Raw genomic sequence first — 11675 nt, 5'->3', positions numbered from 1 at the left:
GAGTAATTTATAGTGATGTTAAAAGTAGTCTTGTCTACAAGCATATACTGCAATCTTTCAGTCACCTGTGTTTGATATTCAGTCATTACTATTCAGATACTGACCGGTATTAGGAACGGTTATTGTATCTGGGAAGAATTAGTCAAATAAAAAGATAGTAGCTCCATTTGGGGTGGGGTCCATTATCCTATCTAGGCTCCCATCTGGTTCATAGGTTCATAGGTTCATACTAGGCTATCTGCCCTAGGGCATTTATAAGCCTAGCCAGAGTGTGTGTGGCTTTCACCACCCCTTAGGATGAGAATACTATACCCATTAGTTTGCTGTGCCTCTGTCCAGCAGTGATACAGAGATGATTCCCGGGGTAAACCTACGATCTCCCATCCACTCGTCAAGATTTCTCTTGAACAGAGTCAGTGAGGGGCTCTGCCTCACATGGACTGGGATTCTGTTCCATAGTGTAGGGAGTCTCTGGGTGATGAATCTGTCCCTCCAGCACGTCCTATTTATATCCGTGTTGAGGTTTAAGTCTCTTGCTCTCGTGGCTCTGGTGGATTTGGATTTTTTGAGGTGGAGCATGTCCATTAATTCCGGGTTGGACATGGCCTTGTATGTCAGGCACAGATCACCTCTGAGCAGACGGTATGCGACTGAATAGAGCTGGGGTTTCTTCAGTCGGGCATCATATGACATATGTTTGAGCCCCTTTATCCTTTTGGTGAGGAACTTTTGGGGTCTTTCCAACTGCTGCAGGTGTCGGGTAAGGTACATTCCGAATGGGGCGTTGTACTCAATCATTGGTCTGATAAGTGAAGAGTACAGGGGTACAATGACCTCTCCTGATCTGGATGTGAATCCCTTCATGATAAGGTGGGCAATGTAGAAGGTCTTCCTAACCACTTTGGCAATGTGAGTGTCAAAAGAGAGGTTACTGTCAACTTGGGTCCCCAGGTCCCTGATAACTTCTTCCGTGTTTAATGGATTACCACCTATGTGGTAATTAGGGGTTACCTTGTTTTTCCCAAAGGGTATGACTATACATTTTTGGCATTTAGCTTAAGGCCATGGCTCTGGCACCAGTTATCCATTTCTATGAGACCTTTCTGGAGGATGTCTGTGTCTGATGGAGTGTCAATTATGGTGCCCAGTTTGCAGTCATCTGCAAATTTTCTCAGCCACAATCCCCCTATGTTTGCCTGCACTTCAGAAAAATAAATGCCGAACAAGAGGGGCCCAGGACTGAGCCCTGTGGGACACCGCTCATGACCGGCTTAGAGTCTGACATGGCACCAGCAACTCTAACCCTGTGTGTTCTGTCCTTGAGCCAGTTTGCAACCCATCTTGTGACATATGGGTTTACATCTAAGCTGGTGAGCTTTTCTATGATGCCCGAGTGGGGTATTGTGTCGAATGCTTTTGCTAGGTCAAGGTAGGCTGTGTCAACTGCCTTACCCTCATCAATGGCCTTAGTGACTGTTTCGAAAAAGTCGACCAAGTTCAAGAGGCAGGATCTGCCATTGACAAAGCCAAATTGGGTAGGATCCAGTGTCTGTAGGTCCCCAATGTCTTTATTTATGAGTTCCATTATGATCCTCTCCATAGCTTAGCAGACAAGGCTCGTCAAGCTTATGGGGTGGTAATTTCCAGGGTCCGTAGAAGCACCGCCTTTGTGGAGTGGGACCACAGTTGCCGTACACCATTCTTTGGGTACGTATCCCATAGTAAGGCTAAGATTAAACAGCAGCCTTATGTGTGGGTTTAGTTCCTCATTGAGTTCGTGTAGCACACAGCCGGGGACACCGTCCGGTCCCATTGATGCTGTGTTTTTTGCTTTAGAGAGAGCAGCTCTCACCTGGGCATCTGAGATGTTTGGGAGGCTAGACTCTGGTGGGATAGATATTTCTCCTTTTGGGGGAGGGAAGAAATTTGCACTGAACCTGTCTGCCAGTATGTTGGCAATGTCTGTGGGTTCAGTGATTTTTTATCATTTTGGACTAATTCTGAGCATATCTGGGAGTTTCCACCCAGGTTTCTAACATAGCTAAAGAAGGCTTTATGATTGTCTTTTGTGTCATTAGCGATTTTTCTCTCAAAGTTGGCCTTGGATGATTTTATGAGTGATCGTAGTTTTTTGCTAGTATTGATCAGAGATGCCTTCCCATTTAGGGATTTTGCTCTGTCATGTAATAGCTTTCTCCTCTTGTTGTAGAGTTTGTTTATGGCTGGAGTCCACCAGACCGGGCGCCTGCCTTTGGTGGAAAAGGTCTTGATTTTATTAGGGATTGCTTGATCCATACATTCCTGGAGGTGCTCGTAGAAGGCATTTGTAAGGGTTTCAGCAGCGTGGTTGTGGTTTCCACTGGCTCGGGGGCCTTGAAGGATACCACTCCAGTCTTAAGAAGTGTGAAGTTTGCTTTTGAGAAGTTCTTCACTGTGGTCTTTTGCTGGGGTGGGGCGGGATGTGGATCTCCAGTGAGATTAATTTATGGTCTGATCTCACCAATGAGGGATATACTTCGGTGTGGAGCATTTTGTCCCCATGTTTGTGATGATCAGGTCTAGTATATTTTCTCCTCTTGTGGGAATGGTGACTAGTTGTTCCATAGCATTTGAGTTTATGAACTCAAGGAACCTTTGGGCTAGGGTGTTGGGGCTTGAGTAATGTTCCCAGTCTATGTTTGGGTAGTTGAAGTCACCCAATATGATGGTGTTTGGAGAGACATTTATACTCTCCAGTGTCTTCAGGAAGGCTGTGTGGGTTTCCTGAGTTTGAGAAGGTGGTCTGTAGCATGTTACAAACTGTAGGGCAGTTTTACCTATGGTTAATTGCACCTGGATGGTCTCCGATGCTTCGTGCATTGCCACTAACCTGGAGGTGTGGGTATCCTTTATGAATATGGATACTCCCCCTCCTTTTGTAGTTCGGTCCGGATTTTGGGGCCGGAACGCATGATATGAGGTATAACCTGATAGTGCTGGGGTGCTCTCAGGAGCCTTGAACCAGGTTTCAGTCACAGCACAAACATCGATGTTCTCCATACTGAGGAGTGCTTCGAGGGCGTGCATCTTGAGGTTTAGACTTCTGGCATTGAGCAGTATTACCCTTAGTTTTTCTCCATTTTTGTTTTCTAGGGCGGTAGGTTTATCATTTGAGCCTTGCCTAAAAAAGGCACTATGGGGGTGGCAAGAGCCTTTGCCAATATCCGGAAGCCCAGGGGTGACAGGTGCAAGCCGTCCCTTGCAAAGCAGCGTGGCTTGTCAAGCATGTCATCCCAGGCAGACAGACATTGGATCCCCTTAGAATGACACCAGTAATTAAGCCAATTATTAAAGCTGATCATTTTGTCTCTGTATTGTGGCATCATTCTTGGTGAGGGTAGGATACTGCTCAGGGTCAGGGTCATACCGGCCTGGGCTACATAATCTGAGAGCTCCTCTATGTCTCTTTTCATGTATTCCAGGGAGGTACGTCTCAGGTCGTTCACACCGGCATGGACAATGACTGAGTCATACTTGTACTTGCTGTGGAGTGACCTGAGTGCTTGTGTTATGTGGCGGATTCTAGCGCCTGATAGGCAGCTAACTGTGATCTTTTCCTTGTTCAGTCTGGTGAGTGGGACGTCAGTGTGTCTGACTATGGAGTCACCTATAACAAGTGTGTCTGGCATTGTGTTTGGCCTTAAGGGCTGTGACTGTTTAGCACACTGACTTTGAGAACTATGTGTTGCATGTCTTATGTCTTGAGGTTGCAGTTGCTTGGGTGTCTGCTTTGGAGGCCTCTGTAGTTTTGGTAGATTTTTGATCAGTGCCTCCGAGTATGTCTTTGTGTGTTTATGTGTTTGTTTTGCAGTTGTGATAGTTCTATGTGAAACTGGGTTTGTGGTGTGCGTGGTTTCCTTCTCCTCCTGTCTGGTCTTGCCAGTCCTGAGTTGAGAGAGCTCAGCCTCCAGTTTGGCTATATAGTTGCATCTCTCACATGTATTTGTGTTTTGTGGGAGAAGGAGTGGGTTGTCTGTGTACATGAGGCAATTGTAACATTGCCTCAAGATGCCCAGATTCACCAGCTGAACAGGAGAGGACGCTAGCAACTGACCCTTCGACATGCTACAAAAAGTGAAAAAGTTTGCTGTGTAACTGAGTCAGACGAGACCTATAGGGAAATGGGTACTCAAGGGGATTCTAGGCTAATGTAGTGCTTTGTTTAGTATACAAGTACTTTACCTATATAAAAATGCTTTAGGAGCAAGTGCTGAGCTATTGAGATAGAGAATAGACTGTTTAGATTGCAAGTAGAGAAGTTCTAAGGGAAAAATTGAAGAGCAGACTTTACGGAGCCAGAAATAGTTTAACCTTGTTTAACCGGCGCTGCCCGATGGTGCTCTATGGGCAACTCCGCGCTAAATCACGCCAAAGCGCACTAAAGCGGGCTTTATAGCAGGGGGTTGAAAAGACCTAGGAATTGACCCAAAATGGCCAATAGACTACAAGTTTCTGGCTGGAACCACTGTTCTAGGGACAAATAGGCTGCTCAGTGCTCCCCACTCCCACTGGTGAACAAAGAAGCTTCCCTTTATCCAAATAAGGATATGGAATAGCACAGGAACCAAGCCAAAGCCCAGAGATCAGCAAACTCTGAAGACTGGACTATTCTAGTTCAGTAAGGTGGGAAAACAAGATTTTTTTTTTTTTTTTTTTTTTTTTTTGCAGAAAACAGAGGAAAAACAGACAGTAAATGCTATAAATGCTGTTAAACGGCTAGCGCACTTGAGTGTGTTAGCCTACAGGTAAAATTAAGCAACAAATAACTTTTTTAAAAGTGCAAAACAGTTAATCAACACAAAAACAGTTTAAATAGAATGCAGAGCTGTATAAACAGGCGAAAATCTAAGCAGTAAATAATCAAAAAGCCAGAAAAAAATACTTAAATCAGGAAAAAGTCACTCTTTTGCTCTCTGCTGCTTGCAGAACTCTGCAGGACACCACGAGGAGCTGTGCTGAGTTGAATACAAGCGAAAAAGTGCGCTAAAGCGGGCTTTATTACAGGGGGCTGAAAAGAGCTAGGAATTGACCCAAAATGGCCAAGAGACTACAAGTTTCTGGCTGGAACCACTCCTCTAGGGACAAACAGGCCGCTCAGTGATCCCCACTCCCACTGGTGAACAAAGACGCTTCCTTTTATCCAAATAAGGATATGGAATAGCACAGGAGCCAAGACAAAGCCCAGAGATCAGCAAACTCTGAAGACTGGACTATTCTAGTTCAGTAAGGCAGGAAAACAAGATTTTTTTTTTTTTTTTGCTTTTTGTTTTTTTCTTTTTTGCAGAAAACAGAAGAAAAACAGACAGTAAATGCTATAAATGCTTTTAAGCGATTCAGTTCTGATCATGAACTTCATGTCCTTGCAACATCATCCTTCACCAATAACTTAAATTGTCACAATGTTTAATATAAAGGCACTGGACTATAAGCCTACACTTTCCTCCAAGTAGTTTTAGAAAAATTGAAAAAAGTCCCTTAACAGTACATCCAGCAGCATTCTCAGCATTATTTTTCAAAATGATGACAGCCAGTTCAAATCACATATAATTAAATGTGAGTGCTGGAGTAGTATATAGGTCATAAAACATCTTGAAAAGGTATTACAGCAATGCAAGTTCTTTGCAGACATAAGTACAAATACAAGCAATAGTACTATCTCACTTCTACAAGAATTAATAAATACATGAAGTGAAAACAATTGCCTAGCACATTTTCTCCACTTTCAAAATGCATACAATGAGAGCAGTGACAGTAACTTGATGCATTTTATCAATTTCTTTCAAGACAAACACAACATATTTTAGGGTAAATATATCAACATTAATATCTACCAATATTGCAAGCTGATGTTCAGGTCGCTTTTTCAACAGCACATTTAACATGACAAATAGTTTGCAACAATACATGCCTAGATGGGAGATTTACAGCTGATGCATTACAAGTGTCAGATGTATCGTCTACTACAGTATATGACTTAAGTTAGCTAATGGCCACACATGACGTTAAATTAAGCACAGCAGCATACACTGGTATAGCTTCAGAATCTGGATAATTCATTTTGGAAAAAAACATTTCTACTTGCTCACCAGATGAGAGGAGTACGTTGGCAGCACCCATCATATTTTAGTGTCAGTTACAGTTTGAATGCCCTGTAATGGTGGCTTTAATTTCTTTCCCCATATCATACATAAACACATCTGTGCAATGTACTGGTTTACAACTTTGTAGTAAGATCCCACATCACCCCTCACCCAGGTAACATTGGGAACAAGAAGTTACATTATATGCTTCCAGTTACTTCTAAATTTGACATCCATGAAACACATCAATACTGCGATCTGTGCAATACAGTTACCAAAGGTAAATAGATGAGCACAAAGCAACATTTCACAGCTAACCGAGTATAGATCATAAGAATGCTATCAAAATCTCAACAATGAAACTGGTGCAGAGCATATATTACAAATACAGTATGTAGTTACAGCCGCTAAATCAGTCATGAATGCTACATATGAAAGCCTGCACAATCAACATAACTGTCGTGATATATGCAGCATTTGACCAATAACAGATGTTCTTCTTATTGGTCACTGCTGCAGTAGCCTTAGCTATATGGGAAATATCCTGCCAAGGATATAACAGCTGACCAGCTTTCAAAGCTTCAGGGCAGCTTCAATGTGCCCAAGTTGTCAAACAGCTTGAGCTGAGCTGATAAAAGACAAGTTTGGGTGCAAAGCCCTTCAGACTTTTACTGATGCTTAAGAATATGCACTTCTTGCATCAGCTCATATTTAAAGTTTATTCTGACATACTGTGAAATTGTGAGGAATGTTTATATACAGTTTATTCTTGTGAAGAAAAATCTGCTTTGAATAATTTAAGTTTCTTCTATTACACAGGTCACTACTCATTGTTTGCAGTGTGTGTGTGTGTGTGTGTGTGTGTGTGTGTGTGTGTGTGTATGACTCTGTTGATACTTCTTACAGGGTATGTCCACTGGTATGGTTTTAAGGAGGTTTGCTTGGCTGCATTCTCAGAACCTTCCAGATGATGTTAAAACATGAGATTTTAAATTCTCCCTTGGACAGAGAGTCAGTGTTTGTCCCCTCTTCTACAGAGATGATCAAAAAGTGAGAAGAAAGTGCAAACAGATCTAGGAAATCTCTAAGATTTTTCATCCCTCATTTTCCAAATTGTCCAAAGGATTTTCTTTCTCCGCATCCAATTTTGGCAACAAACAGGATTAACAGTCTCAACCCAAATTCAGAAAAATGGAGATGTAAGAAGTGGAAATGAAGTAATAAAAAGAAGTCTCAAACTTCCCAAAACAAATGACATTCCAACAAGTATGAATGACTATTAAAGAGACCTTTTGATCCCCTCCTACCCTGGCCATCTTTCTCTTCCAGAAAGTCTGAATCTCAGTTTTTTCTTTGGCAACAGATTGTTTCAGACAAATTGGTTCTGACAATCATTTATCAGGGTTACAGATGGTAGTGGGGGGAAATTTTTCCTTTCCAGGGGGTCATTCATCATCCTGCAGATCACACTGTTTTGTTTCCACCTATTCTTCATCACATGCTGCCCCAAGGAGTGATAGAAACAGTTTCTCCTTCTCAGGTGGGAAGGAGTTTTATTCAGGGATGTTCCTATTTCTAAAGAAATAAAACCAAGAAAACCCATGGAGACTAATTCTTGATCTTTCTTTCCTAAACATGTTTGTGATAGTGCCCAAATTCAAAATGATGTCACTTCACAAGGGTCTATATTAGATGAATGAACGTTCATCTTAGTGAACGCTCACATGAGCGAATATTGCGGAACTCGAAACCGCAATTGCGAGATCGTGGCACAGTGAAGATGGGAATATTTGCCCTTTCCTCACTGTAGTGTGATCTCTGAGTTGGAATATATATTTGGGGGGGTGTCAGTTTCGAGTACCTGGATATTCGCTCATGTGAGCATTCGCTAAGATGAACTTTCGTTCATCTAATATAGACCCACGTCACAACCTGTTACCTCTTCTTCCTCTTTCAAGTTTCCTGGTAAAACTAGACTTAAAAGGTGCTTATCACATCCCTATTCATCCAGACTTCAGGCATTTCTTAAGCTTTTGTGTGTATGGATCACATTATCAGTGCTCTGCCTTACCCTTTGTACTATCCATTGCACCAAGAGTGTTCAAAGTGTCTAGCTACAGTTACAGCTCATGCAGGCTACTGGATATCCACATTTTTTTCTGTATTAGGATGACTTGATTATCTTTACATAATCTTTTTCAAATTGTCAGGAATTTCTGTCTTGGGTGAGAGATCTCTTGCACTAGCTGGAATTCCAAGCGAAAATTCAAAAGACTTTCATAACTCCCTCACACAGGATTATGTTTCTGAGATGTCAACTAGACACCTCAGTTCAAAGAGCTTTTCTTCCACAGGAAAAAACAGATCTTTATTTAGATCCAATTGTATGATTTTCCATTCATACTTCAGTCACTGTAAGGGAATACATTAGAGTTTTGGGTGTCATGGCATCTGTGATTCTCATGATACCCTTGGCAAGACTCCACATGAGAAAAATAAGGTGGTGTCTGAAATCTCTCTGGTTGCAGCAAACACCCTTTATCTTTTCAGATCCTTATACTGGGACTTGTCAGAAGAGAAATCACTTAGTGGAGACAACAGATATCCTTAAATCAATGTCTTCCCTTCTCCCTCCTTGCTCCAAAGCAGTCAGTCACCAAAGATTCTGACTTTGCTTGGAGAGCAGTTTCAGGAGAGATAAAAGTGCAGGGAGTGTAGGAAATCAAGGACAGACAGAAGCTTATGTCAAGGATGTGCTTACACCAATCAAGGCACTCAGTTCTCTGAACCTTCTTTGTTCCCCAGGAAATCTTCAACTGGTTGCAGATAATACCACAGTGATGCGGTACATTAGCAAGCAAGGGGGAACCAGGTCATACCCTCCTTTGCAGACTAGCCATGTTAGTTTGGGATATAACTTCACAGCATGATCTCACTCTACAGGCATCCTACATTCTGTCAAACCAAAATTGTGTGGCAGACTAACTAAGCAGGTCTAGGGCAGACCCTCATGAGTGGAAACGAGATCAGGGGTCTTCCAAGATTTGAGCCATCTGTGGGGAGTTCCTCAAATACACCTCTTTGGCTCCTCTCTGTACAATCAACTAGCAAAATTCTGTTCCAGGTCTCCATGCTTTCACTTCTGTGAAATATTATATACATTTACTTTCTTTACAGCAATGTAATTTGTAGGCATATCAAATTTTTCACATCTGCAGTACAAGTACATAAACAAGTATTTACACATTTTATTTATGCATTGATTACGGTTTTGTAGTAGTCAGATGGTGACAGCTCCTAAATATTAGAACAGAAAAAAAGAAAACAACATTAAAAAAATTCTGCTGTTATGGTAAATTAGTATAACTGTACAATCTACTGCCTAACAGTCCCAGCCACTAAAAGTGCTCTTGTTGATTTTTATTGCAGGAATTATATGTAATATAATAATGCCCATTTAAATATAGACTGGTCTTTTAAAATCTGAAAATTGATGCAGTAGGTCATGAAGGGTGCTAAATTCACATCAACAAAACCTATAAACATTCCTTTAGTATGAAGAGATGGAATGTGACATACGAGATGAAAAAGGTTTCCTGTTTTTTGATTATGCAAAGAATACTATCATACACACAGATCTGCATCCTGATTCCTAAGATGTAAACCAGGCAATGCCCATATTTGTTACAGGTGGCTTCCAATCATGAAAGGCTTTAAATGCCACCTCAGCCTATAATATAGTAGATGTTACATTAATAAATTTGTTGACTGAATTAAAACTGAGACAAAAATAAAATGAATATTACTCATTTTTCATACCCACCACCAACACAATCCAAGCGACCACCTTTGTGGTCACATTTGTATTCCTTTTCCTATGCCAATTCAATGCTATTGCTGTAACCAGCATACTCTGCTGGATTATGTCTCCTACTATACTACTAATTCAGCATTTCCTTTTTTCTTCTTCTTTCCTTCTACTTCTATATCCTTCTCACTAACCTCCTTTGTTGTACCTGCCTTAACACTATTGTTAATGACTACATTAGCTATTCCTCTCGTCACATTCTCCTTTGCCATTATTCCTTTAAAAATGTATTCTATAGGTCCAGGTTGTACCTGAAAGTGCCCTTTGACCAATGTGGTCACTGAGTCAACAAATGTATATATGTAATAAATAAAGAAGACTGTTATATGGCATATCCCTTAAAAGGAGTTAACCTTAACAAAAATACATGACAAAACTAATGAACAGCATATCTTTGTACACCCGGCTGAATATAGAAGATTAACTCTTCCTAATTAGTTGTTGTATTGCTGATCTTTGGATTTAATTTGCAGACAGAGTCTACAAGTTTAACTTCTTTCATTGATAAAGATGAAGATAAAGAACTGTTGACTAAAGCTGTAGAAGAATGGAAGAAACATTTATTTTGTTGAATACTGCAATAACTGACATAGTAGCACATTTACAAAGGGCACTCTGTTCTGATGTTCCAAGTAAATAAATTAACCAAAACAGTACAGCAGTTACTATCAGCCACCTGCCCCTATCACTTTCATGATCAGGCACCTGTCCCTATCACTTACACAGTTGGGCACCTCTCCCTATCTCTTACATGGTCAGGCACCTGTCTGTAACACTTACCCGATCAGGCACCTGTCCCTATCACTTACACGATCAGGCACCTGTCCCTATCACATACACAATTACGCACCTGTCCCTATCACTTACAGGATCAGGCACCTGTCTATATCACTTACATGATCAGGCACCTGTGCCTATCACTTACACGATCAGGCACCTGTCCCTATCACTTACATGATCAGGCATCTGTCCCTATCACTTACATGATCAGGTACCTGTCCCTATCACTTACTTGATCAAGCACATGTCCCTATCACTTACACGATCAGTCACCTGTCCCTATCACTTACACGATCAGGAACCTGTCCCTATCACTTACATGATCAGGCACATGTCCCTATCACTTACACAATCAGGCACCTGTCGCTATCACTTACACAGTCAGGCACCTGTCCCTATCACTTACACGATCAGGTACATGTCCCTATCAATTACATGATCAGTCACCTGTCCCTATCACTTACACTATCAGGCACCTGTCCCTATAACTTACACTATCAGGCACCTGTCCCTATCACTTACACAATCAGGCACCTGTCCCTATCACTTACATGATCAATCACCTGTCCTTGTCACTTACACGATCAGGCACCTGTCCCTATGACTTACATGGTCAGGCACCAGTCCCTATGACTTAGACGGTCAGGCACCTGTCCCTATCACTTACACGATCAGGTACATGTCCCTATCAATTACATGATCAGTCACCTGTCCCTATCACTTACGCGATCAGGCACCTGTCCCTATAACTTACACTATCAGGCACCTGTCTCTATCACTTACACAATCAGGCACCTGTCCCTATCACTTACATGATCAATCACCTGTCCCTATCACTTACATGATAAGGCACCTGTCCCTATCACTAACATGATCAGGCACCTGTCCCTATCACTTATACGATCAGG

This window comes from Protopterus annectens, chromosome 9.part0 (assembly GCF_019279795.1).
Source record: "Protopterus annectens isolate FY-2018-M chromosome 9.part0, PAN1.0, whole genome shotgun sequence".
Lineage (NCBI taxonomy): Eukaryota > Metazoa > Chordata > Ceratodontiformes > Protopteridae > Protopterus > Protopterus annectens.
Note: the sequence above shows the minus strand (reverse complement) of the source record.